The sequence below is a fragment of the Corvus hawaiiensis genome, chromosome 9, assembly GCF_020740725.1.
Source record: "Corvus hawaiiensis isolate bCorHaw1 chromosome 9, bCorHaw1.pri.cur, whole genome shotgun sequence".
In the NCBI taxonomy this organism is placed as follows: domain Eukaryota; kingdom Metazoa; phylum Chordata; class Aves; order Passeriformes; family Corvidae; genus Corvus; species Corvus hawaiiensis.
Window position 1 is genome coordinate 22,276,556 of NC_063221.1, and position 26,320 is coordinate 22,302,875.

Sequence of the window (26,320 nt, forward strand, 5' to 3'; positions counted from 1 at the left end):
ATCTAAATTTGGGCTACCAATTGCCATAAGGAAGCATGTCACACATGGGGGTTCACTTGTAATGCTCAGCCTCAGGAGGTGCTAAGCACCGAGCAAGACTCAACAGGCAAGTGTCTTGAACAGCTCTGCAGTCCTGACACACATATATTGGATGTGTGGATGTGTCAGAAGCCCTGCTGCATTCACGTTCCAATGCTCAGCATCTTGCAGAATCACGCCCATGGTGATCAAAAGGAAATGGCTACTAACATGAAGCTCCAGGTTGAATATCCTTTCCTCGTGTCCTGCAGTGCCTTTGGTCTGTAGCAGATTGAAGCCATCCAGAGTTTTCACCACCACTTTGCTGATGAGTGGGAGATGGTGAGCCCCACACCTCCCAAAGGCAGAGAGGCAGCACGAGTGCTCGACCGTGATTTACCCAGTTTCCAGGTCATCCCTAGAGATGCTGTTGCACTTTCATCAGTCCACTCACTAGACAGAGGTAGTGGGTTGGTGCCAGGGCTCTCGTCCTGTCTCTGTGTAGTTGTAAGCGGCTGACGGCTGGTTCTGCCACCCATGGGCAACGACAGCCCAGAGCAGGGAAAATAGAAGTGTGCAGTTGTGCAGGGGAAATTGCAGTGTGAGTGGCTGGGTGGTGAGAGGAGCAATTCAAAGATAATGTACGGGTATAAAATGCCAGACAAGAAATGCGTAGCTAGGGAAGCATATGAAACAGCAACAAAATTACAGAAGGTAGTTAGGAAACAAGAAATAAGAAAACAGCCCATACACATGGGCAGAGCTGTGACCTACTCATTTAAGCTATCAAACATGAACACACCAGGTCCATGTGAAGGTGAGCAAGTGCCAAAATGATGTATATCTGTAGCAGCATATGCTTGAACTGTGCATTTTAAACGTCCTCCATGTGGACAGCTTCGCTCTAGTCACACTGTGGTGTTTGTATATTTATGTTTTTAATTCAAAAACAAGAACAGAAGGACAGAGGAATTAGTGAATAAATCCGAGTCTTTCAGCTACTGAAGGCTGAGTTGGGCTGACTCCAGAGTGGTTTGGGGTAGAGAGAACCGTGCTCACCTACCTTCAGTATTGATAATGAAGAAACTGGGGATTCTTCTGCAGGAAGGAGAGAATTTATGAGGGAGCAAATGGATGGGCCAAGAGCAAAGGATAAACACAGAGATGGTAAAAGAGTATCTGAAAAAACTCAACCTACATATTGTAAATCTGCAGATCCAGACACAGTGCACCTGAGAATTTTTAAAGAAATCTCTGAAGACAATCTTGAAAAATAATCTTCCCTTCATCAGAGGGGTTATCTGGGCCCTCAGAGAGGCCAATGTGCATTCCATTACAAAAAAAGGTTGAGAAGACAGGGCTGGAATCTGTTGCCCTCTTGCCTGCAGCTCTGTGGCAGGAGAGTTTCAAAGAGGGTTTCATCCCTCCATCTTCTTCTTTCCTGCTTCTTGTTCCTGCCTTACCCAACCTACAGCCTCTTCCCAGGGCTCCATAGCAGAGCTGGGAGCTTGGAGGTGAGGCAGCCTGCCTGCAGGGCTACCTTCTTGCCTGTGTACACAGCTTTCCGTGTTTCAGTCCTTCCCATGTAGCAGGAGGGGAATGTTTGCACTCTGCCTTCACTTTTGTGCATGGAGACTTTTTTCAAAATCCAAAGGGAACTGAATGTCAGTAGGGAGGGAAAGCTAACTCTATATCTTATTTTCAAAGTCCAGCAGCTCACACAACCAACAGCCTTTTTAAGTGCAGTCCCTGGAAAATAACAGTTTCAATAACCTCTAGTCTCAGATAACCTGCTGAGCAGCCACACATCTCTCCCTCTCCAGGAAGCAGATGTTCTGCTCTCCTCCCCAGCTCTTTCACATTTTGGGAAAGGACTAAGATATGAGAGAGCTGGTATGAGAGTGGTATGAAGTTTCTTGAGGCTGGAGAATCTGCCCTTCACCCAGCTCCTCCCAGCACACAGCTCACATCAGGGATGAATCACAAAGCTCTCCAGCCAAGTGCACTTCACTGTGGTAATGAGGAACGTGATGTGGGATGCACCTCAAGCCCTTCAAGCAGCTTGTGGTTTTGGGACCTCCGCAGTAAGTGAAGCTGCTTTGCAATCAGTTGCTGCCTGGAACTTAGCCACATGCTCCCTTTAACCCACAGGGATGTCTGGAGGTGGGACTTCTCTGCCTCCAACCCTGCCCATCCCTATGACTTACAGCTAATTTTCTCCTCTATCTGAACTGACTGCCCTCATTATGCAGCCTGCTCCTCCATCCCCTCTGTGGCCAGTCCTCTCAGAGTTGCTCTTGTAGTGCTGTAACTGAGTTTCCTTAAAGACTGAATGAAAACTCTATAAAGAATTTGGTGTGGGCTAGAAATTGGTTGATGAGTCATAGACTCAGATAGTAACCATAAAAATGAAACTTCAAAATTGGGAACAATTTTAGTGACGTTACCACCGGAGACAGGACCGGCACTTGCATTTTAAAGTTTCATTAAACAGAGAATGAAGTAGCACCATTTATATCAGCATCACCAGCGGGCACTCAGTACAGCCTGGGATGCATCCAAATCTGTCTAGAAACATTACATCCATGGGCTGGATGCAACAAGACAAAACATAGCACTAACACAGCAATCTGGAACCTCACAGAGAGAGCAATGTGATGGGCTTACCCTGACTGGACAGTGGGAGCCCAAAAAACTTGCTTCATCACTCCCCTCCTCAGCTGGACAAGGGAGATAAAATAGAACAAAAGCCTCTTTGGTTGGGGTAAGGACAGGGAGAGATCACTCATCAGTTACCATCTCAGCAAAACACACTTGACTTGGGGAAATTAGCTTAATTTGCTAACAATTAAATCAGAGTAGGATAATGAGAAATACAGCTAAATCTTAAAATACTTTCCCTCCACCCATTCCTGCTTCCCAGGCTTAACTTCACTCCTGATTTCCTCTTCCTCCTCTGCTGCAGCAGCACAGGGAGACAGGGAAAGGGGGCTGTGGTCAATTCATCACATGTTGTCTCTGCTGCTCCTTCCTCTGCAGAGAAAAGACTCCTCACACTCTTCTCTGCTCTTGTGTGGATTTCCCATGGGCTTGCAAGTCCTGCCAGCAAAGCTGCTCCACGGTGGGCTCCCTCTTCACAGGCCCACAGGTCCTTCCAGGAGCCCGCTCCAGCTCAGGATTCCCATGGGGTCACAGCCTCCTTCAGACATCCCCCTGCTCTGGAGTGGGGTCATGCATGACTTGCAGGTGGATCTCTGCTCCACTGCAGACCTCCAAGGGCTGCAGGGGCACAGCTGCCTCACCATGGGCAGCGACCAAGGGCTGCAGGGGAATCTGTGTTCTGGCACCTGGAGCATCTCCTCCCCTCCTTCTTCACTGACCTTGGTGTCTGCACAGCAGTTTCTCTCACATACCCTAATTTCTCTCTCTGGCTGCAGCTGCTGGGGTTTTTTTCCCCTTCTTAAACTTGTTATCCCAGAGGCCCTATCTCTGATGAGCTCAACCTTGGCCAGTGGCAGGCCCATCTTGGCTCTGTCAGACATGGAGGAAGCATCCAGGAGCTTCTCACAGAAGTCACCGCTGTAGCCCCCCCACTACTCAAACCTTGCCATGCAAACCCAGTACAAGGAATGGCTCGGGTACAGGAAAACAGTGAGATCAAGGCTAATGGGTGAGAGTCAGGCTAACACTGTATAACCTTGCAGTTTAACAGCCCTGAACAGGGCTGATGCCATTCAGGATGGAAGGTTAGGAGGAGTTCTGTACAGTACCTGCCATGCCAGTGCCTGTTCCAGTGTTGCAGCTCAGCAGTGCTGCCAGTGTGGTCCCTGGTCCTTTATCCCAGTCACATTTGAGTGCCTGCCAGCTGTGCACCACCCCCTGGGATGGACCCCTCTTGCACTGGGCTCTTCTTGCCTGCCTCCCCATGGGGAGAAGAACCCAAGTGGCCGAGGAGTGGGCAGCCCGTCATAGTGCGTGTCCACTTGCCTGAGTGCAGGTTGTTCCAAGTTAAAATATAAAAAACGTCCTTCCACTTTCAGAAACAGAAGTAATAGGAATGATGCCAGGATTAAGGCACATGGTTATGAAAGACTGAAGGAACTAAGGTTTTATAAATTAGCAGTGTGAAGAGTCAGAGGGGATGCTGTCTTGCTCTATAAATACCTTCAAGGTAACAATATAAATGAAGGAAGGGAATTAGTTCAGAGTCTCAGAAGATGGTAGGACAAGGAGCCTGAAGTTAAAAAGGAGAAGCTGAGGCTGGATGTAAGATTTTCTCAGCAGCGAGCATTCCCAGGCAGGGCACTCAGCTCCCCATGGCACACAAGGCTAGAGTGACGCAGCAGCAGCGGGACGATGGCAAGGAGCAGCCCACGTGCCTGCTCCTCACCCACTGCTAATGGCTGGCAGATAAAAGTAAAAAAGAAGTTTGAAGCTCTGGCTCACCAACAGAATAGTACCAGGCATAGCAGAGACACAATGTGAGTTGGAGGGTGTGTGTGTTTGCTGCAGCAAGAAGCTCTGCTGGTAGTCCTGGAGTGGGATCTCTCTCCTGTCCCATGCCGAGGTAGCAATGGCACACCGTTCCAGGGTCCCACTGGGACATGCGAGTTGGATTAGTGTCTCATTTGCAGAGCAGCCACTCCTTGAGGAGCTGCCAGGTTGGGTGCTGGCCACAAAGTACCTTCCCGCTCCAGCTGGGGCAGAAGGCAGGAGGGAGACTCCAGCAAGACGTGCGAGCATTGCCGTCCATCCCCGTGACTGTGTCAGAGAAGCTGCTTGGAGGGTTGAGTCCTATGGCCACTGCCATGAATCCAGGGCACACTCTGGCTAGAAGGTAGGTGAGGACAAATCCAGTATCTGGTGCTGCCACACAGTGGTGAAGAGGCATTTCAGACAGTAACATCGGCAAAACCACCCCATGGAGGAGCTTGGTTGGAGCCTAAGACAACCCTAGGTTGGCCTCAGGGGACGCCTGGGCAGGTGCTGTCAAGAACTTGCAGGCACAGGCCCAATTTAAAGCTCTTTGGTGACCAACTCAAGTCATCCCCTGTGGACATGATTCCCTGCAAGGTGCTCCCAAAGGCATACCTTCCTTTCTACCACTGGTATTGGGTGTCCTTCATTGGAGTTATATCACCATGTTATTATCAATTTTTTTCCATTTGATTTCAGCCCAGAATTCCTGTTTATATCCTTACATCATACAAACCAAACAGCCTCCCATGTTTGGCTCCACAGACTTCACAGACTCGTAGCTTAACAGTTTGTCCTGCTTTGGCAGTGACCCTGAAAAGTAATACTGTACCAACACAGCAGGTTCATAAAGTAGGTTTTTAAATGCTGGTACTCAAATATGCAGAAAGGAGCCAAGGAAAACTCCCAAGATATCCAGGTGCCCAACACACACCTCCTTGCAAGGCTCAGAGCCCACCAACAGGAACACTGACCCTGCAAAGATTTACCTTTAAAATATGATCTCTTGACCAGGCAGATTCTATCCAGCTTTGAAACATGGAACAAGGATGGATCAAACACAGGACCCCATTTCCTCATGGTATGACCATCTCACCCCTGTCTTTCCAAGGTATAGATCATACCCTGCCTGTACTGCAGATGTTCATGATCCTTTTGTATTATTTATGTTTCTTCACTGGTGTGTACAACACTCCCAGCTTTGGGATGATCTGCATGCACACAGCGTGCTATTAATACTCCATTGCAGATCATTACTACAGAAGTTAATTAATACTTTGCCTAAGTGCTAAGCCTGTGGCAACCTGCTGGAAGCTCCATGTAATCTGCAGGCCAGAGTTTACTGTTGCTCATCATTCACCCCGCTGGCGTCCCACTTCCCTCATTCCACCAGTCTCAATTAACTTTTGTGGTATGACAATAGCTGAGATTTAGTTGAGCCCATCATCCAGAGGCTATGAAATTTGACCAAAAGGAATAATGATATCAAGGAAAATAATAAAGTTTTATGTAATATGTATTAATAAAATAAGCTTTATATAATAAAGCAACATAGATATTATTATATATAGCAACAAAGACCACACCACAGCCAAGCACAGAGACAATGGGATCTCCTGGCCAGCACTTGGTTACTCTATTTCTACACACTCGAGTTGCCCCAGCTCTTTTGGCCCCAAACCACACTGGCAGCTCATCTGCAAGTGATTTTCCGCCAAGACCCATGAGTCCGTCTCAGAGTCACTGCTTCCAAAGTCCTCATTCCTTATTTGTAGGCATCCTTCTTTGTTTTTAGATAAATAATTGCTTATATTGAAACAGATATTGTTTGCTTGCTCCTGTGTTATACACTGCATTCTGGCTTGCTCAGTAAATGTTTCTTTGCTGTTCATCACCTGCGACGCCTGGAAGAGTAGCTGTGGGGTAGCAGCCGCCGCTCCTGGCAGGCAGCACAGCAGTTCATGCCAGTTGGAGGGACCTTCTTTCCCAAAGCAGGAAACTGGCAACATGAGTGCTCACTTTCCTGCTTCACCACCCACTTACCCCTGGCAGGCTGGCAAACACCATTTGCTGGGTTCCCTCACTTTATCGCGGGCACACAGGTTTCTCGAGACATCTTTGAAGGAGTCTGGAAGCAGAGGGTGAGTAGTGAGATGACACAGTCTGAAGACGATACAAGATTATTCAGGTTACTGAAATGAAGCTAAACACAACCAAAGCTGATTGCAAAGAGTGGAGAGTGATCTCATAATATTGAGTCAGTGACTTTAAAATTTATATTCAGTGTTTGTAGCTGCAAAAGAATACACAGGGGAAAAGCAACCTTAACTCAACATATAAGATCATGGGGCCTGAATGAGCTGTTTGTACTATGAAAGGGGTTGTGGAGTCACTGCAGATGGCTTCCTGAAAGCAATACCTCACCACTCAGCACCAGTCTAAAAAGTAAATCTGAGATTATTAATTATTTAGAGAAAAGTGGAGAACAAAGCAGAGGAAATCACTGTCATTCTCTAGGTCTACCATACAGACAAATCTTTACAGCCATGTTTTGACTACCGCAACCAGAACAGATGTTTTCTTTTTATTTCTTCTTCTTCTTCCTTCCCTCCCTACTTCACAAGCATGGGAGAGGTACAAAAGCCTGTGCTATCAGCAGAGTCACTAGATATTTGGAAAAGAAAGGCTGAACAGTGAAGTGAAAAAATTTGTTGACCGTAGCTATTCAAGGTTAAAGGACAAGAATTTAACAGGAAGAGATTAGACGGATCTTACAATTCAAAACGACTGGACAATAAAATATCACTAAAACCAATGTAGATATCTGAAAAGTGCCGTAATGAGAACACACAAATCTAATTTCAAGTACATGTTTGGTCTGTGAGTTGACTGTTACCACACAGAGAAAAGATTTTGAGGTTATCACGGAGAAATGCCTGGAAATGTCATCGCAGTGCTCAGCAGAGATCAGAAAAGCAATAGAATAACTGAGAAAGGAAAACAGACCAAACCACTAAACAGCAGCAGGTCAGTAGCACTGTGGATGCTAGGTGCAGCTCTGGTTGCACCTTGGGAAAAGCAGAGAGCAGAGCTGGAAAAGATGGGAGCAGAGTACCAAGGGTAGTTCAGAACCCCAAGTACACAGGGATACAAGAATGGCTGAACAGATGAGGACTCCTGACCTGAACTGACACAAACCATGCTGAATGTTTATAAGGTCCTTTACAGGCCAGAAAGGATGAATTGGGATTTACTCTCCAATGACTTTTTCAATACCAGAGGTTGGGGCACAAGCCAAGCAACCAGATGGAGGTTCAACACCAAGCAGAGGAGATGCTCCTTTGGAGGAGAAGCAAATGAGGTGAGGAACTTTGGTGCCAGAGGATGCTGAAGGGTCACAGCAATCAAGAAGCAATTGAGAAGAATAATGCTCATCTTTTCTGGATTAGGAAAAGCCTGAGCTGTGAACGGTGGGATGAAGGAGAATAGATCAGGAAGGTGCATACTGCTGTCGTCCCCTGCTTGGTCTTCACAAACTTTTGGTGTGATTCCCCATAACTATCTTGAGGCCTCTGAGGGCAGCAAGGCATGGAACAATGCCTGTGCAAGGAACAATTAGGATCATGCACCCCGTAAAAGACAGAGCTGAGGAGATGCCATAGAAGTCTGTAAAATCAAAAATGATGTGGAGGAAGTGAACCAAAATAAACTGCTCATTCTTTCTCACTACACAGGAACTGGCAAGTTCCCAGCTGAAGTGGGTCACAGGTGTAAAACCAACAAAAGGAAGCACTTTTCCACTATATATATATACACATATATAAATTTGTGGAATTCATTGTCATGAGGTACTGCAGAGTATAAATGGGCTTAGAATGGGATTACACAAATTCATGAAGGATGGGCACATTTGCGGCTATGAAACACAATCCTGTGGTTGCAAATTTTCTTTTAGAAACTAGAAAGTGCCGATGTTTTGCAGCTCTAGCTAATTCCTCCCTGACCTGAGTGGCTGAATACATGTTCTTAGGTTTCTAGAAACTATATAATGTTCTGCATACATATTATAAAATGTATTAAGTATAAGCTTATGGTTTCTGGTATATTCTTAGCCTTTGATGGAGAATGAAAATACTATTTTAGGGCATACTGTGAAGAAGGCATGTTGCCAAGATAAGCCTTTGGTGCAAACTGTCTTCTTTCATCTTCTATCAGGGCTTTCTGCATTTCAGTACTTCCACAATTCCTGTGCCATCAACAAACTAATGATTAACAATTTATATTTTCTCTTTCCTTCACTGTTAAACCATTCAAATGTGCATGGCCAGGAACTGATCATTTTGGGCTCTTTAGTCACATCTCCTGTGAGCATTCGTCATTTGCCATTACAGTGCCAAACATGTGCCAGAACTGTTGAGGAGCCACCCTCAGATTCATTTAATCTTTAGTATGTTTGCTTGCATGTTTCTAATTTATTAACGAGAATGCTTGGTATTAGGCAATTAGAAGTCTAGCTGTAGATGGTATTAATAGACTATTGCTTTTTAAAATTGAATTTGTTATTCAAAAGCTATTCAAAAGTATATCAAATTAGCTTGGTATTTTCCATAAATTCAGTGGGGGTGAGTTATGTTTGCCAGTTCTAATTCTTCACCAGAGTGCTGTATCATTCATTTAATTTTTTGCTGTTGTTAGTTGTCAAGATGAAGGGCCTACAACTGTGTATCTTCCTAAATACACAAACAATATTATTTAACAGATCCTGAACTTTCCGTAGTTCCAAAAACCTCTTGAAAACCAATGGTAATCATCCAGACAGCTTCCTGACTGGCTCCTAAAAAGATCCTTGATGCAAATTATCTAAGCTACTGGTTTAAAAATGGTGCTGTGCATTGCCTTCCATGATCAATGACAGTTAATTATGTCCCACCATCATTTAACATGACAATGTGATCTATCTTTTCCTCTGAAGACAGAGGATGATGTTTTATAAAAAATTGTGCTTTTACAATTTCATCATTTCTAGTAATAGACCAATATTACCATTAGGATTGTTTTCATTCCAAATACACTTACCAAAAAAAAGGTTTTAAAAATTAATTATCTTAGGCACAGCTTTACAGTTTCATCCTGACTGATTCCCTTTTTAAAAAATGATGAAGACTACTCAGGATTTCATGCTCTTCTATGAACATGAAATCTTCTATGCTGATTCTTAAATTTGTTTGGCTTGAGATTATGTTCCAGCAATGAAAAATACTCCTCAATGCAAACTTACATGATAATTCGGAATAAATATGAACTGGAAGAAAGAATGCAAATTGGTCAGTACTGGTGAGAGCTTTCTCCCACTTACGAGCATGGCTCTGATTTTCAATTCCTCTCTCAAATTCTCCTTGCCTGATTAGAAACTGTATATGAAGTTTAATAAATTCATCAGTTAGTTCTGTAAATTGGTTTGGGGAAGGGTGAATTTAGTCACAGGGAGGCCATGCAGAAGGGATAGGGTACACATCGGAATGCATCCACACTGGAGCTTAGCAGTGGGATGGGGGCAAATGGGCATGGCCAGGAGATGCTGGAAGAGGTGGAGATGGACCGTGGCCCTCTGAGGAGGTGGGAGCTGGGCACCAGCCACCCATCCCAAGCATCCCATGTTCCTTCCCTTACACTGTGGCAAAGGGAAGACAGCTGTTGTCACTGAAATACATTTTACACCTCACTCACCCCTTTCAAGAGCTCATAATTGCCTTTAACCAAACTCTGCTGGATGTTGAATCCTGGTTTAGATTGCATTTGGAAGTCTTTTAGCAAATCCATCCTGCCATTTTGCATTTTGCCCTGACATAAAACCCACACAGACCTAGAGCTTTCCATCATAAATTTTGCGGAGGCATAACAAATTGTATTAGAAGGAATTATCTTGGTCAGTTTAAATTAAGAAGCTCTGTTTTCCTCAATAATGATGAGCTAAAGATTTTTAAATTTCATGTAACTTAAGTGTTCAAGAAATTGAGTTTATTAGCCTCCATATAATATTAATGATAAATTTGGTTTCCCTTTCAGTTAAGTTAGTACATTAAATAATATTGATGTTTATCATTCTGAAGATGGTCTTAGAAATACTCTCTATGAAATTAGTAGAAATTTTGCTCTTGACTTCAATGGGCCCAAGGTTTTACCCCTAGCAATTAGCAGTCATTCTACTGTATAACTTGGCTCCCCAAAGGTCTGCAGAGCTCAGCATAATTATAACAGATTGTGTAATCAGACTGGCAGGACATTCAACTAGCAAGAAAAACCATGTCTCCTGCCCTTTTTCTTAAATTTAAAATCAGATATTTCCCAAAACCACGGGTAAATTTAAATGAATGCGTTTTCATTATAAATGTCGAAAATACAAGCTAATGATCAGCATGAGTTACAAGAAAAGATTCAACAAAACATCATGTTTGAAAATATTTACATGTTCTATTTCGTCTCTAATGAGGGAGATGATGTGCAGTTAAGGCTTCCAGGCCATTCTCTAATATGACTGAAGTATTCTCTCTGCAAAGAGGGAAATAAGGGAGAGAGGATGGGGAGGAGAGAAACAGAGACTGAGAGAGAGCCCTGTGAGTATAAATTGGAGTCAGTCTTAAATTAGAATTTCCTTTAGCTTGTGAGTACATTAGACAACCAGCATTATTCAGAAAGATATTGTCAAGGTTGCTGAGTTCCCACCTCACTGCCCTTCCCCCTTACAGCTATTTGCAAACTTGTTAGGATTCTTAATATTCACTTTCCTCCCTACAAAATGCTCCAAAGCTCTTAGTTTAAACCAAACACAAGCCAAGCCCCGGTGTTGCTCTCACTCCAGCAGTCACAAGCACACCCGTTCCCACCCTGGACTGCGCAGCCCCTGAGCAGGGGGTTCAATGCCTGCACTCAACAGCCAGCACAAACTCCAAACCTGGTTTTCAAGGCACAACCCCAGCAGGCTGGAATAGCTGTGGGTTTGATGGAATTCAGAAGCAACGCCAGAAAAAAAACAAACCACAAACCCATGTGCATGCGCACCAGGGGGTGGCGAGAAGAGGTTTGGGGAGGGAAGGGAAGCAGATGGGACATTTAATTCAGGGAACAAACTAATTTAAATCTTTCAAGGGGTTTGTTATTATTTCTAGAGTGTTAAGAATGCATTTTTTTCTCTGCATATGAAATGCAACATCCCTGCTCAGAAAAGCTCGAAGAAAAAAGCCCAGCAATATAGAATGAAGAGAAAAAGAAGTCCAGAACGTTTTAATGATATTCTTTAAGAATACTACTATTTATATATTTCACAGATTAAAATAAATAATCATAAATGTGCGGTTGGTGTAGGTCTCTTGGGTAAAGGCAAAAGCAGGCAGATTTATAAAATGGGTTTGTGTGCCAGGGTGATTGTAATGGCTCCTTCTGTCAGGTAAACACATAATTAGGAAGTTTTCAAATAAATGTATCATGCACATGATTGAAGCCAATCCAGGCTGCAGTATAAATATTATGCCTTTTTGTTTTTAAAGTCGTATAATTACATATCTACCCATGGAGCTTCTCGCCTGATAGGCATCTATTTATGCAACACCACACTGTGGCTCTTCCACAGGTGCTGTAGCAGATACTTGCTGAACATGCAGCCCGTCTGATTTTTAAAGTGCAATATCTCAGCTTTCTCTCAAAATACCAATTTTGCCTCAACCCCTTTTTGCCTAATTGCTTCTTAGATTTATTGTTTAATTAAAACCATTCTCGGGTTATATAAACAACAAATCCCACTAATGTGTGGTTTTTTCACATACAAATTATCTTCCAAGGGATTATGTATCTTCAGCTTGGGAAAGGATTCCATCCTCCTTTGCTGGGCTGTCACTGCCAAGTGCAGCCTCATGGTCAAAGCTGTAAGTTGAAGTTTATGACGGCAGGGTGACAGAGCTGTATCTATGGAGTCAAAGTGGCAATACTAAACGCCATTTGAAAGACTGATGCAGTCTTTAAGCCGATGCAATAAAAACTCTTCTTTACTTTACAGCATTTTCATACGGAGTCTCACAGCATGTCTGGTCATGCACTAGGGAAGCATAAATAAGATGTGAATGATGAGTTGCATGAGGAAGCACCCCAAGAAGACTCTGAGGAAGATTATCTTCATGGCATGCCTTTCCTCAAAGTCCTCCTCACCTGCCAGGGTCCTGTGGGAAGGCACAGCATGTGGACATGCCACACACGACTGCCCACACACTCTGCAGTGTTGTCTGAACTCCTCACCCACAAAATGATGTTTTTACTCCCAGCCTGGACACCTAGATCTTGTCTTCAGATCTGAGGTTTCAGCTCCAACCCCTGTTTGCCTAGTTTCGACAATTTGGAAACCTCTGCTAAAATCCCTGCACCTGGAGAAAGTTCTAGTGAGATACCCAAGTTTCAGCAGCACAACTGCCAACTGCCCCCCCCCCCCCAAAAAAAAAAAAAAAAAAAGCTCAGATATAAACATGCATTTGGATGTTTGCACAGGAGGAAGATTGGAAAAATGTTTTTTCCAGAAGGAGCATATGCTGCAGTTCCTGGAGCAAGAACCCAGCTCTGATGAGGATTCTGGCTGTCTGCAGCCTTTCAATATTAAAGGGCTCTATAGCAGATAAGAGCAGGATAATAAAAGCTAATAAAGATGAAACTGGACAAATTCAAGCTAGAAATTAAGATACACATTTTTAACCACAATAGACAGCTTCCAAAGGGATGTAATAGAATGCCTGAAGCCAGAGCCCACCGAAGGCATGGCAGCGGTGCTGGCAGTCGGAATCACAGGTGGAATGAAGGACAGAGGGCAGCTGGGCTTCAGGAAGCTCTGTGCTGGAGCAGAAGGCTGGAGAGGGACGTGGGATTGTGGAGGATGCTATGAGCAGCAGGCTGGAGGTGTAATGCAACCACCTGGAGGGAGGTTTTTTGGGGGCAGAGCTGCCAACTTCTGTATCCCTGTGACCACGTCCTATTTCTTTCTCCATCCTCAACTCACATCCTACAGCCCAGCCTCTCCCAAACTCTGTAGGTGTCCCCTTTTCCCCTACAGCCTCCGTGCTCATCTTCAAGCAGCTTTCTCTTCCACCTGCTCTCCAGCATGTCAATGCCTCCAGCTGTGAAGGGGAAGCCTCAGGCTTGGCATCCTGCTGGGAATTTGGGATAGAGACTCAGATAGGAAACAGGAGGCGAAGAGGGTGTTTGTTGCCAGGGTTGGGCTGGGGGGATTGCAACTGTTGCTACCGTGAGGGGCTGCCTCCCTTCTGAGAGCTGGAAAAAGCAGAGGGTGGAGATGATTCACTCTCTGGCACAGAGGTTCTCTCCTTTAGTCTCTCAGATGCAACACACAAAAAGATGAAGTGCATCCCTGATTTACCCCAGTGTGGGCTACGTTGTGCCCCAATGGTGATGCAAAGCAGCCTCCTGAATTTACAGCTGCTCTCCACAGCCAGCACAGAACATGACGCCCAAAGCACGCAGATCCTTTGGTCGTACAGATGGAAGTACTGATAGATATTTTAACCTAGGGAAACCTTTTAAAATCAAAGTAGGCACAAAGCAATACCCTTTACATTAGGCTGTAATTTTACACACAATTTAGGCTGCAGAAGGAAGTGCCAGTTGTCCAACAACAAAAGCATAAAGAAGTCCTGGTGTGGAAAGCATCCCTGCCTTCCCCCAGCCCCAAGTCCTCAGCCCAGCCCTTCACCTCATGCTGCTGCCAGCATAAGAAAGGCTGCAAACACATCATTACAACTTGCCTTTTTTTTTCCCCACAGTAGTTTTAACCCAGAATTGACCCCTGATTTGATTGATACTGCAGTCATTTCTGTTAATGTAATGGAAAACGTGGTATCAGGTAGGAATAAGATGACATGGATGCTTCTTTTGGTGGCAGCACCAGCCTTTTCTGGATTCAATTGCATGTGAAGGTCAGCTCTTAAAATATTGAGTGTCCCTGGCCATGCTTGGAGATGCCCCTCATCAGCAAAACGGGGAAAGGCTCATCTCAGTGGCAGCTCTGCTCTGTCCCTGATGCTGGGGATGGCAGCAGTGGGTGGAAGGAAGACATCCTTAGATGGGCTTATCTTCCTCCAAGCTGCCTGAAGCAAATCCACACCCAACCACAGCAGCTGAAGCTGGCTTGTGTCCTCTTCTTTGCAGTTTCATTTTTATTAGTTTCGATTGCTCTAAATCAATCCCTAAGACAGTACATGATGCTACAGTGAGCCACAGGAACGCCCAAGGGAACTTATTTGTACAATCATTTTTACAGATCATTTTGTATCTTATGTGAGATTTTGAGTGGCAGTTTTATTTAATGACCACCAAGATGAATTGTCTGAGAATTTGGGGTTCTTTACCTACTTTTTAAAAATCACCAGGTTCATTACACCTCTCCTCCTGAACTCAGTTGTTCCTTTTCTTTTTCATTCAGTGGCTGGAGGATAGGGAGAGCAAAACTGAGTCCATCACCTAAACCAAATATGAATCTGATGATCACACTATTTTCTTTCAATATCTTTTCTAAAGTAGAGTTCTTACTGCAGTTGAACCCATCTTCTAGAAGTTATCTTCCTGCTAATATCCCATGGAATGAAAAGTAGAAAAAATTATATAAGACTACAATTTTCCTGGCTTTGTGGATTTTGGGGGTGTACTTTGAAGAGCATCAACAAAGATTTTTTGGGAAAGAGGATACAGAAATGTTCAGACCAGTCCAGCCCAGACATCTCCATGCCCTGCCATGACCAGCAGTGGTTAATGCAGGGGAAGGTGTAAAAACTGACAGGACACGCATGAACTGCTTTGTTCTCAGCATGTTCTGTTTGACCTCCAATAGTTAAAGACTGACTTGCACCAAAAACAGAAGACAGAATACTTCAGGATAGTTTTAGCCATTAAATATAATGCCAAGTATTCTTGGTATCAGAGGAATGTAGCACAGAGATAACATAAAAACTGTGAAAATCTTCAACATACCAGCAGAGTACATTGAAGGGATGAAAGAATGAAGATTGAGGGTGACACCCCTTGTCTCCCGGTCACAGGAAAATCTCACAGACTGAAATTTTACCCAAACAAAACAAAGACTCCAGCACAGCATGTGCAGCCCTCCTTCTTGGGAGAGAATGGGGAGAGAGAACAAATCACCCAAGCCTGACATGAGTCACATCAGTTCATGCATGACTGAAAAGTGCTCAGATACTACAGCCATGAGCCCAGGCCAAGAACCTATTTTAAAAAATAAGGCAAGTGACGTGCTAGAACTGTTAAAAAGACATGGAGACAGAAAAATGTGGGGTAGAGAAATAAAAGTGTGGGTGAGTTCAGTACCTCTGTTTTGGAGTTTTACTTGGAGACAGACTGAGCAAGGAGAGCTTGGAGGTACAGAGAAGACAGCCAGTCCCCAGGGCAGTCACTCAGCTCTGCAAGTGCTCAGCAGGGGAGTGCTTTGGGGATTGTGTGTGTATATGTGTGTGTGTGGATTTGTGTATCTGTGTGTGTGTGTGTGTGTGTGTGTGTGTGCGCAGGAGGAAACATGGCTGGAAAGAGAAGAAAGAGGTAGACAAGCCCAGAGAGCTGCTAGAATGAGGGTCAGCAGATGGGAACAGGCAGGTGAAGTTTGGTTTAGAGGCGGGATGAGGAGGAAGTCTTGCAGCTTTCTGTACAGGCCAGGGTTCAGGCAGGAGATGATCAGGAATGCTCAGCCAACCCATTTAATTTGCTGAGCACACCTAACCCTTCAGTTATGGAAAAATACCATCTCAATGTGCTTTTAAAAACAAACACCAACACCAATCTAATATTTGCAGAGTGACTATGGGAGCCAACTCTTCCCCACTTTCACAGCACAGTTCATAGAAGAGCACTGCAGATCCTTTATTCCTAAATTTTAACAAAGTCTCTACCCTGTTTATAGCCTGTTCCTCACCCGCTTTATTGGTCTTATTTAAACTTGCAGAGAGACATTTTCAAAGTTGGGACACATTTTCCACATCTGTTACTCTGAACACCTTAATGGGAACAGTGCTGAGAAACGACACTGGTATTATCACCACTGAAGCAACTGTATGCTAACAGGCTGCACCTTTCTCCTAGAATCATGATAGAAAGGTTAGTTAAATTTAAACAAAATATATTCCCTTAAATTCCAACCATCTTTAATAGGAAAAGCTATAACCTCCCTGATGCACAAAACAGCCCTTGCAGCTGATGCCTGAAGCCTGCACCTGTCATTCCAACAGAGGTGACCTCTGAACAAGAAAGCCATTCTATATAAACACTGAGTTAAGTGACTTTCCCCATGTCTCCTCAAATAACACCCAAATATCTTTTCTTGTCAAAATCTTGCACTTGTCCCATAGCATACACAGTAAATCATGACAACCGGTGACTTATTTGAAGGCTGAAGCCCAAAGCAAGAGGTGCTGGTGCTGAATGACGTGTAACCAGTCACCAGCCTCTAAAATATTAAGCTATAAAATACAAATCTATTTTTACAAAAACAGTGTTAAATGACCTGTCAAGACAGCTGGTCCCTGCTGTGTTTTCTTTTTTTCTTTGGGGTAGCAGAAGGAATTAATTGAAGAAAAAAATCATTAGGGGATGATTTCAGTTTACTTCTATAATACATGCCTGTTCTGCAATAGGGTAGCAAAATTCTGGGAAGCATTTAAGTCCTGCTCAAGCTTATGAGATTAAGCATCACATATCTCTCATTCTGGCCTCTTCCTGGGTGTGAATTCTGCCCTGTGAGCACTGCGAGGATTAGTCCTGCAGACCAGCAGAGGACTGATTCTTGTGCCTACCACTGCCGGTGTTTGTCACGCCACGGTCACACCTTGCAGCACTGTCACCTTCCCTGGCACCGTGACATTCTCATGCTGTTCACACCGCTGTAGCCTGGTCACTGCTCAGAGCTTGCATGCGGAGCTTCGCACTGAGAGAACTCACTGTTGGCTGTAAGAGGAGTAAGTACAAGTCAGCTGTGAAATTCTACTCTGCCAAGTTCACGGCTGCCTGTCGCACTCCAAGCCAGATCTGGCGCCTGTAAAATTTCAGCTAGGAGATCCCAGCTTTCACACACACAGCTGGGCAGGACCCAAACTCCTCCTCTGTGCCTTTACTGTAGGAGACTGCAGCACCCAAATGCTTCTTCTTGACTTCTTCACAGACCTCAGCTGTGGAGCAGAGCTATGGTAACTATCCTGTGTCAGAGGGCTTCTGACACCCTCTTGCCATTCACACACACAAGAGGCTGAGATTATCTATTGTGGGGGCAATACTTTATTCTTATCGCTTTTTCAGGACTACAGCTCAAACACTGAGGTAAGAATATGAAACTCGTCATTTAGTGCAACTGGAAAATTTCAGGTCTGATCTTTCAAGTTAAAAAGAAAATTTGGTAGACAGCAATTGTGTCAGCTCCTTTGGGAATATAAATATAAATCCAATATATTTGTCCTGTTTGCCTGTCATCTGTTGCAGCAGAGCTGTGGTCATTGTGATCCTTCTCCCAGGTACTCTTGCTTTATCTGCTCTCTGAATTACCTTTTTATCTCAGGTCGCTGCTGTCAGCGGATGCTGCTGAATGCAGAACCAAGGGCAGACTCCATCCTGCAGTCAGACATGAAGTTGATGATATGGTCAAAGAAAAGCACCAGCTGTGCAATACTATACAATACTAGAAATTGATGAGGTGGAGTTCTCTGAGGAAGCAGAAGCCATTTGGGCAGAAACACTTCTCGTGCTGGAGAACAGTATTTTGGGATGTTTGGTTTAATGTGAAACATTTGGCATGACTTCACCTGCTACTTGGCTGCAAGATGAAAATTTGAGGTGGATTTTTATGGCAGAAAGAGGGTGTGGAAAAGTTTAGTCAGCACAAAAGCTTAACCTTGCTAATAAGGTCTATAAATCTGCTGTAAGGATAAGACAGTGCCACTCCCTGTCTCAATACTTTAATCAAAACCCACTCCTGTACACATAAGCTGTATTAGTGCCATTATTTGTCTCATACTTACAACCCAATATGAACTTTCAAAAGGGAATTGTTTTTTTAAGGTCTCTGAACACAGTCTTCAGTATTTTCTTAACTGCTTCATGGCTTCTTTTAAAATGCTTTCAACATGGTCTGAAAACTGAATATAAAAGTAGGCAGGACTAAAAATTAGTAGGAGGAAAAAAAAGGATTGCGTTGATTTCCAGAAGCTCCTGCTTTCACTGGTGTGAAAGTGAGGAAGGGCGTTCTCAGTCCCCAGATGGATTATCTGGCAAGGCTGAAATCAGACAGAAAGCTTTGATCCAATACCAGGAATCACTGCTCAACAGTTGTTAGGGAAAAACAAAAACCAAGTCTAAAAGCCCAGTCACTCTACAAACCTGGGCCAGGCTGGTATTGCTGCAGCCACCTGCCTCGGATCTCAGTGCAAATCTGTCCCTTCTTTCCTAGGTTGCCTTGATCTGAAAGCTTCTGCTTTCAGTTTTCTGCCGTGGGCTGCCATGCTCTGAAAGCTTGTGCTTTGCCTTTTCACGGGGCTATAAAAGCCTGTGGGCACCAACAGGGCTTTCAAAACTGAGTCAACCTGTCCTCTGGCACGTGGCAACAGGGCTGGCAGGTGATCTCATTTCTCCGCTGTGCCACTAGCTCCTGTGTGACATTAGCTAAGTCAATTAGCTTAGGCTTGCATCTGTTTTTCACCTCTAAAAGCAGGACAGTAGTAATTTCCTATCCCACAGAAATCCTGTGAAGATAAATATATTAGCTTAAGAAGTGCTCAAATGCCAGTGTGATCAGTGCTCCTCTCCATCTCTTTGGCAGCCTGTATTTTGTAGCCTGGAAGCCTGTGGTCTGTCAAACCATGAAGGATTGGAGCTGAAGACCACCAGATCAACTCTTGGATTGGCTGAGCACAGATGTCTTCACAATGAAAGCCGGAAAAACACAGCTTCTCAGGGAACTGACAGGAATGGAAAAAAATGGAGGAGAAGCAAACTTTGGTAGAAAACAAAGAGGAGAGCAGAGACCACTCCAGCAGTAAAGTCACACTATTTTGTGTACTGTTTGCTTTAACTTACGTGTACATGCTGTATTTTACATGATGTATTTCAGTCCTTCCATTACCATTCGTTTAGGGTTAGAAAAGAACACCAAACTGATATTCCTGGGATGTGAACACATGCAGACCATGCTGCAAATACTCATCCGCAGCACTGCTTTTCTGAGTAAGTGGTTACATTTTAGAAGAGTCTTCCATGAGACAACTGCCATTGCTGGAATTTGGCCCTTAGCAGGAGGTAATTTCAATTTTTGTCTTGGTGACCAGCATGTCCAGGGTCGTCTTCTAGCACATTTTATTCAGCCAGGAGCAGAAAACTTTCCCCACTTAATAGTGCCCAAAATATATCTACACACCAGGAGCAAATTTTCTAGTGGTCCTTGATTTTGGTTTGCTTGCTTTTTCTGCAATGATCGTAGCTTCCTGGTTTGGTATGAGGAGCAGGAAGTAAATGAACTATGAGGATTTTTACTCATGTTTATGTGCTTTGTAGGACCTCTAAGGCATCAGTCAAGTGGGGAGCTCCACTGTGCTAAGCTCTATGCAAAGCTACAGTAAGAGAGAGCACATATCCTGAGCAGAACTGGTCTGCCAGCTGAGTCAACCAATGCAGAAAGGGAAAAACACTTGTACATGCTTTCTAGAAAGATACATGAAGAACTTAGAGGCCTTGGCGAGGAAACAGAAGAAAATAACACTTTAGCATTGTGACTGCACTATTATTAGAAAACTAACTTTCATTTCTTCAAAACTACATGGTATAGTTAGGCAAAATTAAGGGCAAGTTAGCTTCCTCTTAAAGATTTCTCAGTCCAGACAATTTAGTGCTATGGATGAAGAAACATTAGGGCTGTCTCTCCAAGGCTTCAGTTCCTTCAACTGGAGAATAACAGAAACGGGCAACACAGATTGGTTTTTTATTATTTGGAGCAAAACAGTATTCTAATAATCCTATTTTACAAAGGAAATGAAAGAGTCTTGGGGGTAATATTGAAAAAATGGTGGGCAGTCAGAGTCATGGCCATATGGTCCTCAAGCTGTGCTGTCAAGCAGATCTACAGATGGAGATGTATTATCTTACATGAGCACCAAGTTGAGCATTGCACCAGGCACTTGTGAATCAGACCAGTAGACCTGACAATACAGTTGACAATTACTATAAAATCAGGTGAGAAACAGTCAGCAGCAAGAATACTCCCTCAAAGAAATCCCAACAGTTGGAGAGAGAACAAGCTTCTGACAGGCTCTGCAACTTACAGATTCAATCCAGAACATTTAGCAAGTTTCGCAACATCTGAAACAAGACGGGAAGTTGTTCTGACAAGTCTTAAAAAAAATCAGCATCCCAGTCTTTTGATTTTATACCAATTTATTATGTTAAAGGCAAACCCCACTGTATCTATACATTAGCTGGCTATCAAGTGACACACAAGACAAGGGTATGGGTGCGTGCATTTACTCTGAGAGCTGGATCAAAGGGAAAGAAGAGCTACCAGGAGCAGTGACCTCCAAATCTTTGCTTTCCAAAAAGCTTACCACTGAAATGGCTGGGCAGGCAGGAGCCATGAGAGCTACTGAGACGATACACTTGGATGCTATGTATGAACTGGTGGATCATTCTCAGGGCTTTAGGACTCTTGTACACCTCCTTACAGAATACAGCTCTGGTGACAACATGCCACTGTGTCCTGTACTATACAAGCCCCTGAAGAAGATGCCTTTGCTTTGAGGAGCAGTGCCCCATAACTGTGAAGTCCTCAGAGAGGTAAAGGGATGACAAACCAGCCACCCCATATCAAGTGGAGTGCAAACCACCAGTGTCTAGTGGGCTTACACTATTCATAGCTTTCCAGGTTTTTATGTCATGCAGGCAATAGAGGACATGGGGGAGTAACAAAGAGTTTAGGGTGGTAGCTGTATAAGAAAACTCTTTGTTTCATGATTCAGATGATTAATGGCTTATGCCCATGGGACAGTCATTTACCTGCAAGTCTTGGCTAGAAGCTTCAGGGCATCAAAAGTTTATGAGGCAGCTCTGTGTCAGTCATATGAATCCACATCTGTGAGGGTGTTTAGGAACCTGCATTTTAGGTGTCTAAAAAGATCTTAAAGATTTATCCCGCAGATTGGCCAGATATTTCAGTGTCTCCACTCAAAAGTTCTTAAACATCTGACAAGACTAGTAAAGGAACACCAAGCCACACATCTTCCACTTTTCAAGTAAACTTCAATAACCTGTTGCTTATACATAAAATGAATGGGGCTCGAGGAGACGTGACCCCACTTAAACTTGCCAGCATGGCTGCTACGTGAGCTGGGGTGCTGGCAGTTCTGTGAATCCCTTCTCTGGAGTATGGATCTCCAGCCTTCCCCATGGTCTTGCACTCCAGAGCATCCTGAAGCAGATCCAAATTTTAACACAGAGAGTGGAGCCCATGGGCACTTTGGCAGTGCTGCATGGCACTCAGCCAGCACCACTTACTCTAAGCTCCGTGGCCTCACTGTGTAATGCACAGAAGGGCTGTTTTGCAGCAATATTTGGATACAGTGTAGGAAGGAAAATATCCCCAGAACCAAAGGCTTTAGGTACCAGAGCTTCCTGTGGTGTGGCAGGGGTGCAAAACTGGCTCTAGGTGCTCAGTTCAGGGCCAAGACAAGTGATGCATGAGGGGCCAGGCATCACATTCAGTAGTGTGAAGTCCAGTGCTCCTAAGAGTGCTTGAGGCAACAATGCCGGGACAGAGGAACCTCTACAAACTATTTGGCTCCTGCCAGCAACCTGGCTGGGGGAGATGAGATGATAACGGCAAAAGATCCACAAAGGAACACAATTACCACATACAAGGAGAAATCCTGGAGACCACAGAGGGGGAAGAAAAATCAACATGCCGTGGGAAATGCCTCAGTGACCCCACCACGGTGCGCAGAGAACGCCAGCAGGGAGAAACCACCGAACACCGTGGTGCTGGCCCGCGCTGACGCAACCCCGGCTCTTAGGAAGGGTTGGGCAAGGAGCCAAAGAGCACCAACACACCCGGTGCAAGGGCCTGACTGACTTAACCCTTCCACCGCCTCAAAAGCCCGCAGAAAATGCATCTCAGATTCTCTATTTCTCAGTTCAGGGCTCTGGACGGTGGAGCAGGAAGGGCTGGACGGAGCAGACGAGCAGCAGCGCGCCGGGTGAGCGCACGGGCTGAAACACCGCGAACAGCCACGCCACGGCCAAACCATCACAGCCCGCAACAGGTCCCAGCGCGGCGCTCACCCGCTGCCGCGGAGGAGACCCGCGGGGAGCGAGGAGGGCTCCGCTCTGCCACCCGACCGCCGCTCCTGGCACCTACCGCCGCCACCCCCGCCATCTCGGGTCTGACCCGGTCTGCGACCGGGGGTTAGGAGCGGAGGAACCGGGCGCGGGCAAGGGGGTCCGCTTCGAGGCACGGCGGGGCTGTAGCCCCTTCCCCCGACAGCCGGCCGAAGAGGGCGGCGGAGGCCCCCCAGCTGCCAGTCCGGCTCCTTCCGGCGGCGCCTCCAGAGCGCCCGCCCCGGGCCGCGGCCGCGCCCTCGCCCGCCCCACCGGGCCGCCCCCCGCCCTCCCCCGCCCACACCTGGCCGGGGCGGGCCCTGCCCGCCGGCTGCGGGCCGACTCGGCGGGCAAGGCGGGCGGCAGCGCAGCGTAGCGCAGCGCAGGCCGCGGTAGAGCGGAGCGGGACTCGGCCGGCAGTAGCGCCTCGCCTCGCCGCGGGGCCCAGCGCGGCAGCGGGGGCCAAGCGCAGCGCAGCTCAGGTGAGCCCGCGGGCGGCAGGTGGCGGCGGCGGGGCGGGCTGGGCTGGGCTGGCGGCGGGGCGGGCGCGGCGCGCGGCCTCGGCGTGGGCGGGCTGGCGGCGGCGCGCGCGGAGCGCGGTCCCGCGCGGCGGCGGCTGGAGGAGGAGTGGAGCGGAGCTGCCGGCGGGGAGCGGAGCGGGTTCTCGCGCGGCGCCCGGAGGCAGCATGCGGACGGCGGAGCCCCGGAGCCCCGGTAAGTGGCTCGGCTGCGTCGCCTCTCCCTCCTCAGCCTCGTGTCCGGCTTCCGACACGGCGGGATCGTCTCCCTGGGAGCCGCCAAACTCCGCCGCCTGTTGAGCTCCGCGGATCGCCGCCCCCGAGCGATGGCCCCGCCGCCCGCTTCGGCCCCGCCGCCGCCCCGGGTGCCCCGCGGGGGCCGCCGTGCGGTACCGGAGCCTCCCCACTGTCCTCTGGGGCCGCCACGCGGTTTTCCGGCGGCCACCGGCTGCTCCCCGCGGAGCCTCCCCGGGTCGGCGGGGGGCAGCCAGGCACCTGCCGGAGCCGCGGTGCCGGGGGCGCGGGGATCGCCGCCGCGGCGTGACCTTCCCGGGCGGGCTGCGGCACTCTGGGCACCCCCGGCGGGCGGACCTCTGGCGGTGGGCTCGGGGGAGGGGGGTCGCGCCTCCCGGGGCGCAGCGCTGAGCGCCGCGGGGCGTCCCGGGCGGGGTGCCTCAGCCGTGTGGGAGACGCGGGGCGGTCGGCAGTGGCCCGAAGCGTTTCCCGCGGCTGGCGCCGACCGTTTCTGCGGCGGGAGGAGGGAGCGAGGGAGGGCGCTGCAGCGGGGGGCGGCAGACCGCGCCTTTCACCCCGGTGGGGCGAGCCGCCGCCTGGGAGAGCGCGGGGCTGCCGGGCGGCGGCGTCTTGGGTGGCGAGAACAAAGGGCCCCCGGCGGGAGCGGGCAGGAACTCTGCCGCTGCTCCCGGGGTGCCAGCTCCCCAAACCGGGGTGGGGGTATTCATCCCGTTGTCCCCCCGTTCGCCGTCCTGGGGGAGTGCGGCTGCAGCCTCCGCGGGGCCAGCTCCTGCCCCGCAGCCGCCTCCGCAACCTGTTGTGCCGCCTGCCTGGTCGGGGGTGCCGATGGGGCGGGCAGCGCTCCCCCGTGGGACACCCGGGGGGGCGGGCGGGCTCGCGTGGAGCGGCGCGGGGTGGGCGCAGGCAGCCCGCGGCGAGCGGGAGCCGAGGCTGGAGGCGATGGCAGTGGGCGGGTGCGTTTGCCTTCGCGATGGTTTCTGCTCCCACAAACTGCTAAGACCCAACTTCAAGCAGTTCAAATAGCTGGCGTAAATTAAATTCAATGAAAGAAAGTGTTTCCGCGCTGTTAAAGGTCTGTTCCCGCGAACCTCTTGTGTGGGAAAGATGTGGTCTGTTTCCAGGAGACTGACTGGGGCAGCTGTTTTAAAGCGTTTTGGAGTTTCGTGTTTATTTCATATGTAGCCAAAGGAAGCCGTATTGTCAATATCAAATACAGTATTCTCTTGTCGAGTTTAAAATGGAGCTGTAAAAAGTGATTTGGGCTGACGATGACTGGATAAGCAAAGCTTCAGTTGAATATTTGTTGGTTTAGAGATCTCTGAAGGCAGCTAACTTGTGCAGGGACAGTGAACAAATAGAGTTTCCTTATGCTTTTTCTGTAACCACCTTTGTTCATTTTTCAAGGTAAATGCTAGGGAAATGACAAATTTAATTTAAGATTACCAAGGCCCTGTGCTGCAAATGACTTATCTCCGTGTCTGGTTACTGGGTGATTGTTCCAAGACTGCCAGTTTGGCTTTGAAAACAGATTTTTAAATAAAGTCCACTGCATTCATTATGATAATGCAGGAAATGTGTGGCTCACGAGGTTGGTTTTATGGAAGGAACAAGTGTACTTTAATCCTGATTTTATTATTTCTTCTGTGGTGGTTTGCTGTGAGACTGAGGACATAAGAGTAATAGATATCTGTACTGGGAAGCGCATGATCAGCAATCTGAACTTCGAAAGCAAAGAGTAAAATCTGTGTGGCAAAGCAGCCAGTTTGTGATCTGAATGTGTGGTGGGTGACAGTGTTGAATTATTTAAGTTCTCAGTTTCTGCCTTTATCCAACTGTCTTAAGGTGCAAGTTTCTTAGCCTTCGTCTAGCTGTTGACATAGGATGCAACATGACCGCATATATGGAGGGGTTAAAACAGCTTATGGCCAAAAAGTTAACACATAACTTCAGATCAAGAGGTTTTTATATACAGTTTAGTTACAAATATTGCCGTCAGCTCTTGTCTTTGCATGTGCATGTCAATGAATATGTCTTGGCTACATACTGGTTGGGGCCGTTAGCAAAATAGTAGAAGCCACAGATAACATTTTATTCTTATTCATGTTGCCAGTGAAAATGTCAGTTTCTGGAAAATCAAAGTAGAAGCTGTCCTATGTTGTATATTGGTTGTGGGTTGAGAGGTATGCAGGTATTTTTAATTTTATTGTTTTAAACTAAGTCCTGCTTTTGGGAATGTGAGATAATTTTCATTGGCAAAAGCAGAGAAGACAGTCAAAGCTTGTGATTATAAAGAGAAAGATCTAAGCTTGTGGGTAACGGAGAAGAAATGTTTTCCTCTTTGTGTCCACATAATGCAGGGCTGTGGGAAGATATGCTTAATGAAGATGATTATTGCTGTGGCTTTCCATAAATCCACTTGTAATGGAGGCTTTGTACAGTTACTTCTGAATCTGTACATTTAAAAACTGCAAATAGCGATAATGGAGTTGGCTAATAGCAGACTGTCAAGTAAGTGCAATCCTTGTGATAATGTTCAGCCATAGATCTCCATTTAAGCATTACTTTTAAGCAGAAAATGTTTCTTGTAGGTCATAGTATATGCAGTTGGGAGGAAAAAACCCCCGAGTTGTTGCTGCCCATTCTTGAATCTTAAC

At 46.5% G+C, this 26,320-nt stretch overlaps 1 protein-coding gene across 22 annotated transcripts in view; it reads left to right on the plus strand.

The window, feature by feature from the left end:
* The first annotated feature begins 23,248 nt into the window (after positions 1-23,248).
* Positions 23,249-26,320, plus strand: part of PTPRF (protein tyrosine phosphatase receptor type F) — a 380,951-nt gene continuing 377,879 nt past the window's right edge. For 13 of the 22 annotated variants that reach the window (XM_048313484.1, XM_048313480.1, XM_048313486.1 and 10 more), the window contains exon 1: positions 23,503-23,607. The gene's annotated coding sequence lies outside the window, so the exon portion shown is untranslated. Of the gene's footprint in view, positions 23,376-23,501; positions 23,608-26,320 lie in introns of those variants that run through there. The other 9 variants (XM_048313488.1, XM_048313489.1, XM_048313496.1 and 6 more) reach the window with 3 other exon arrangements.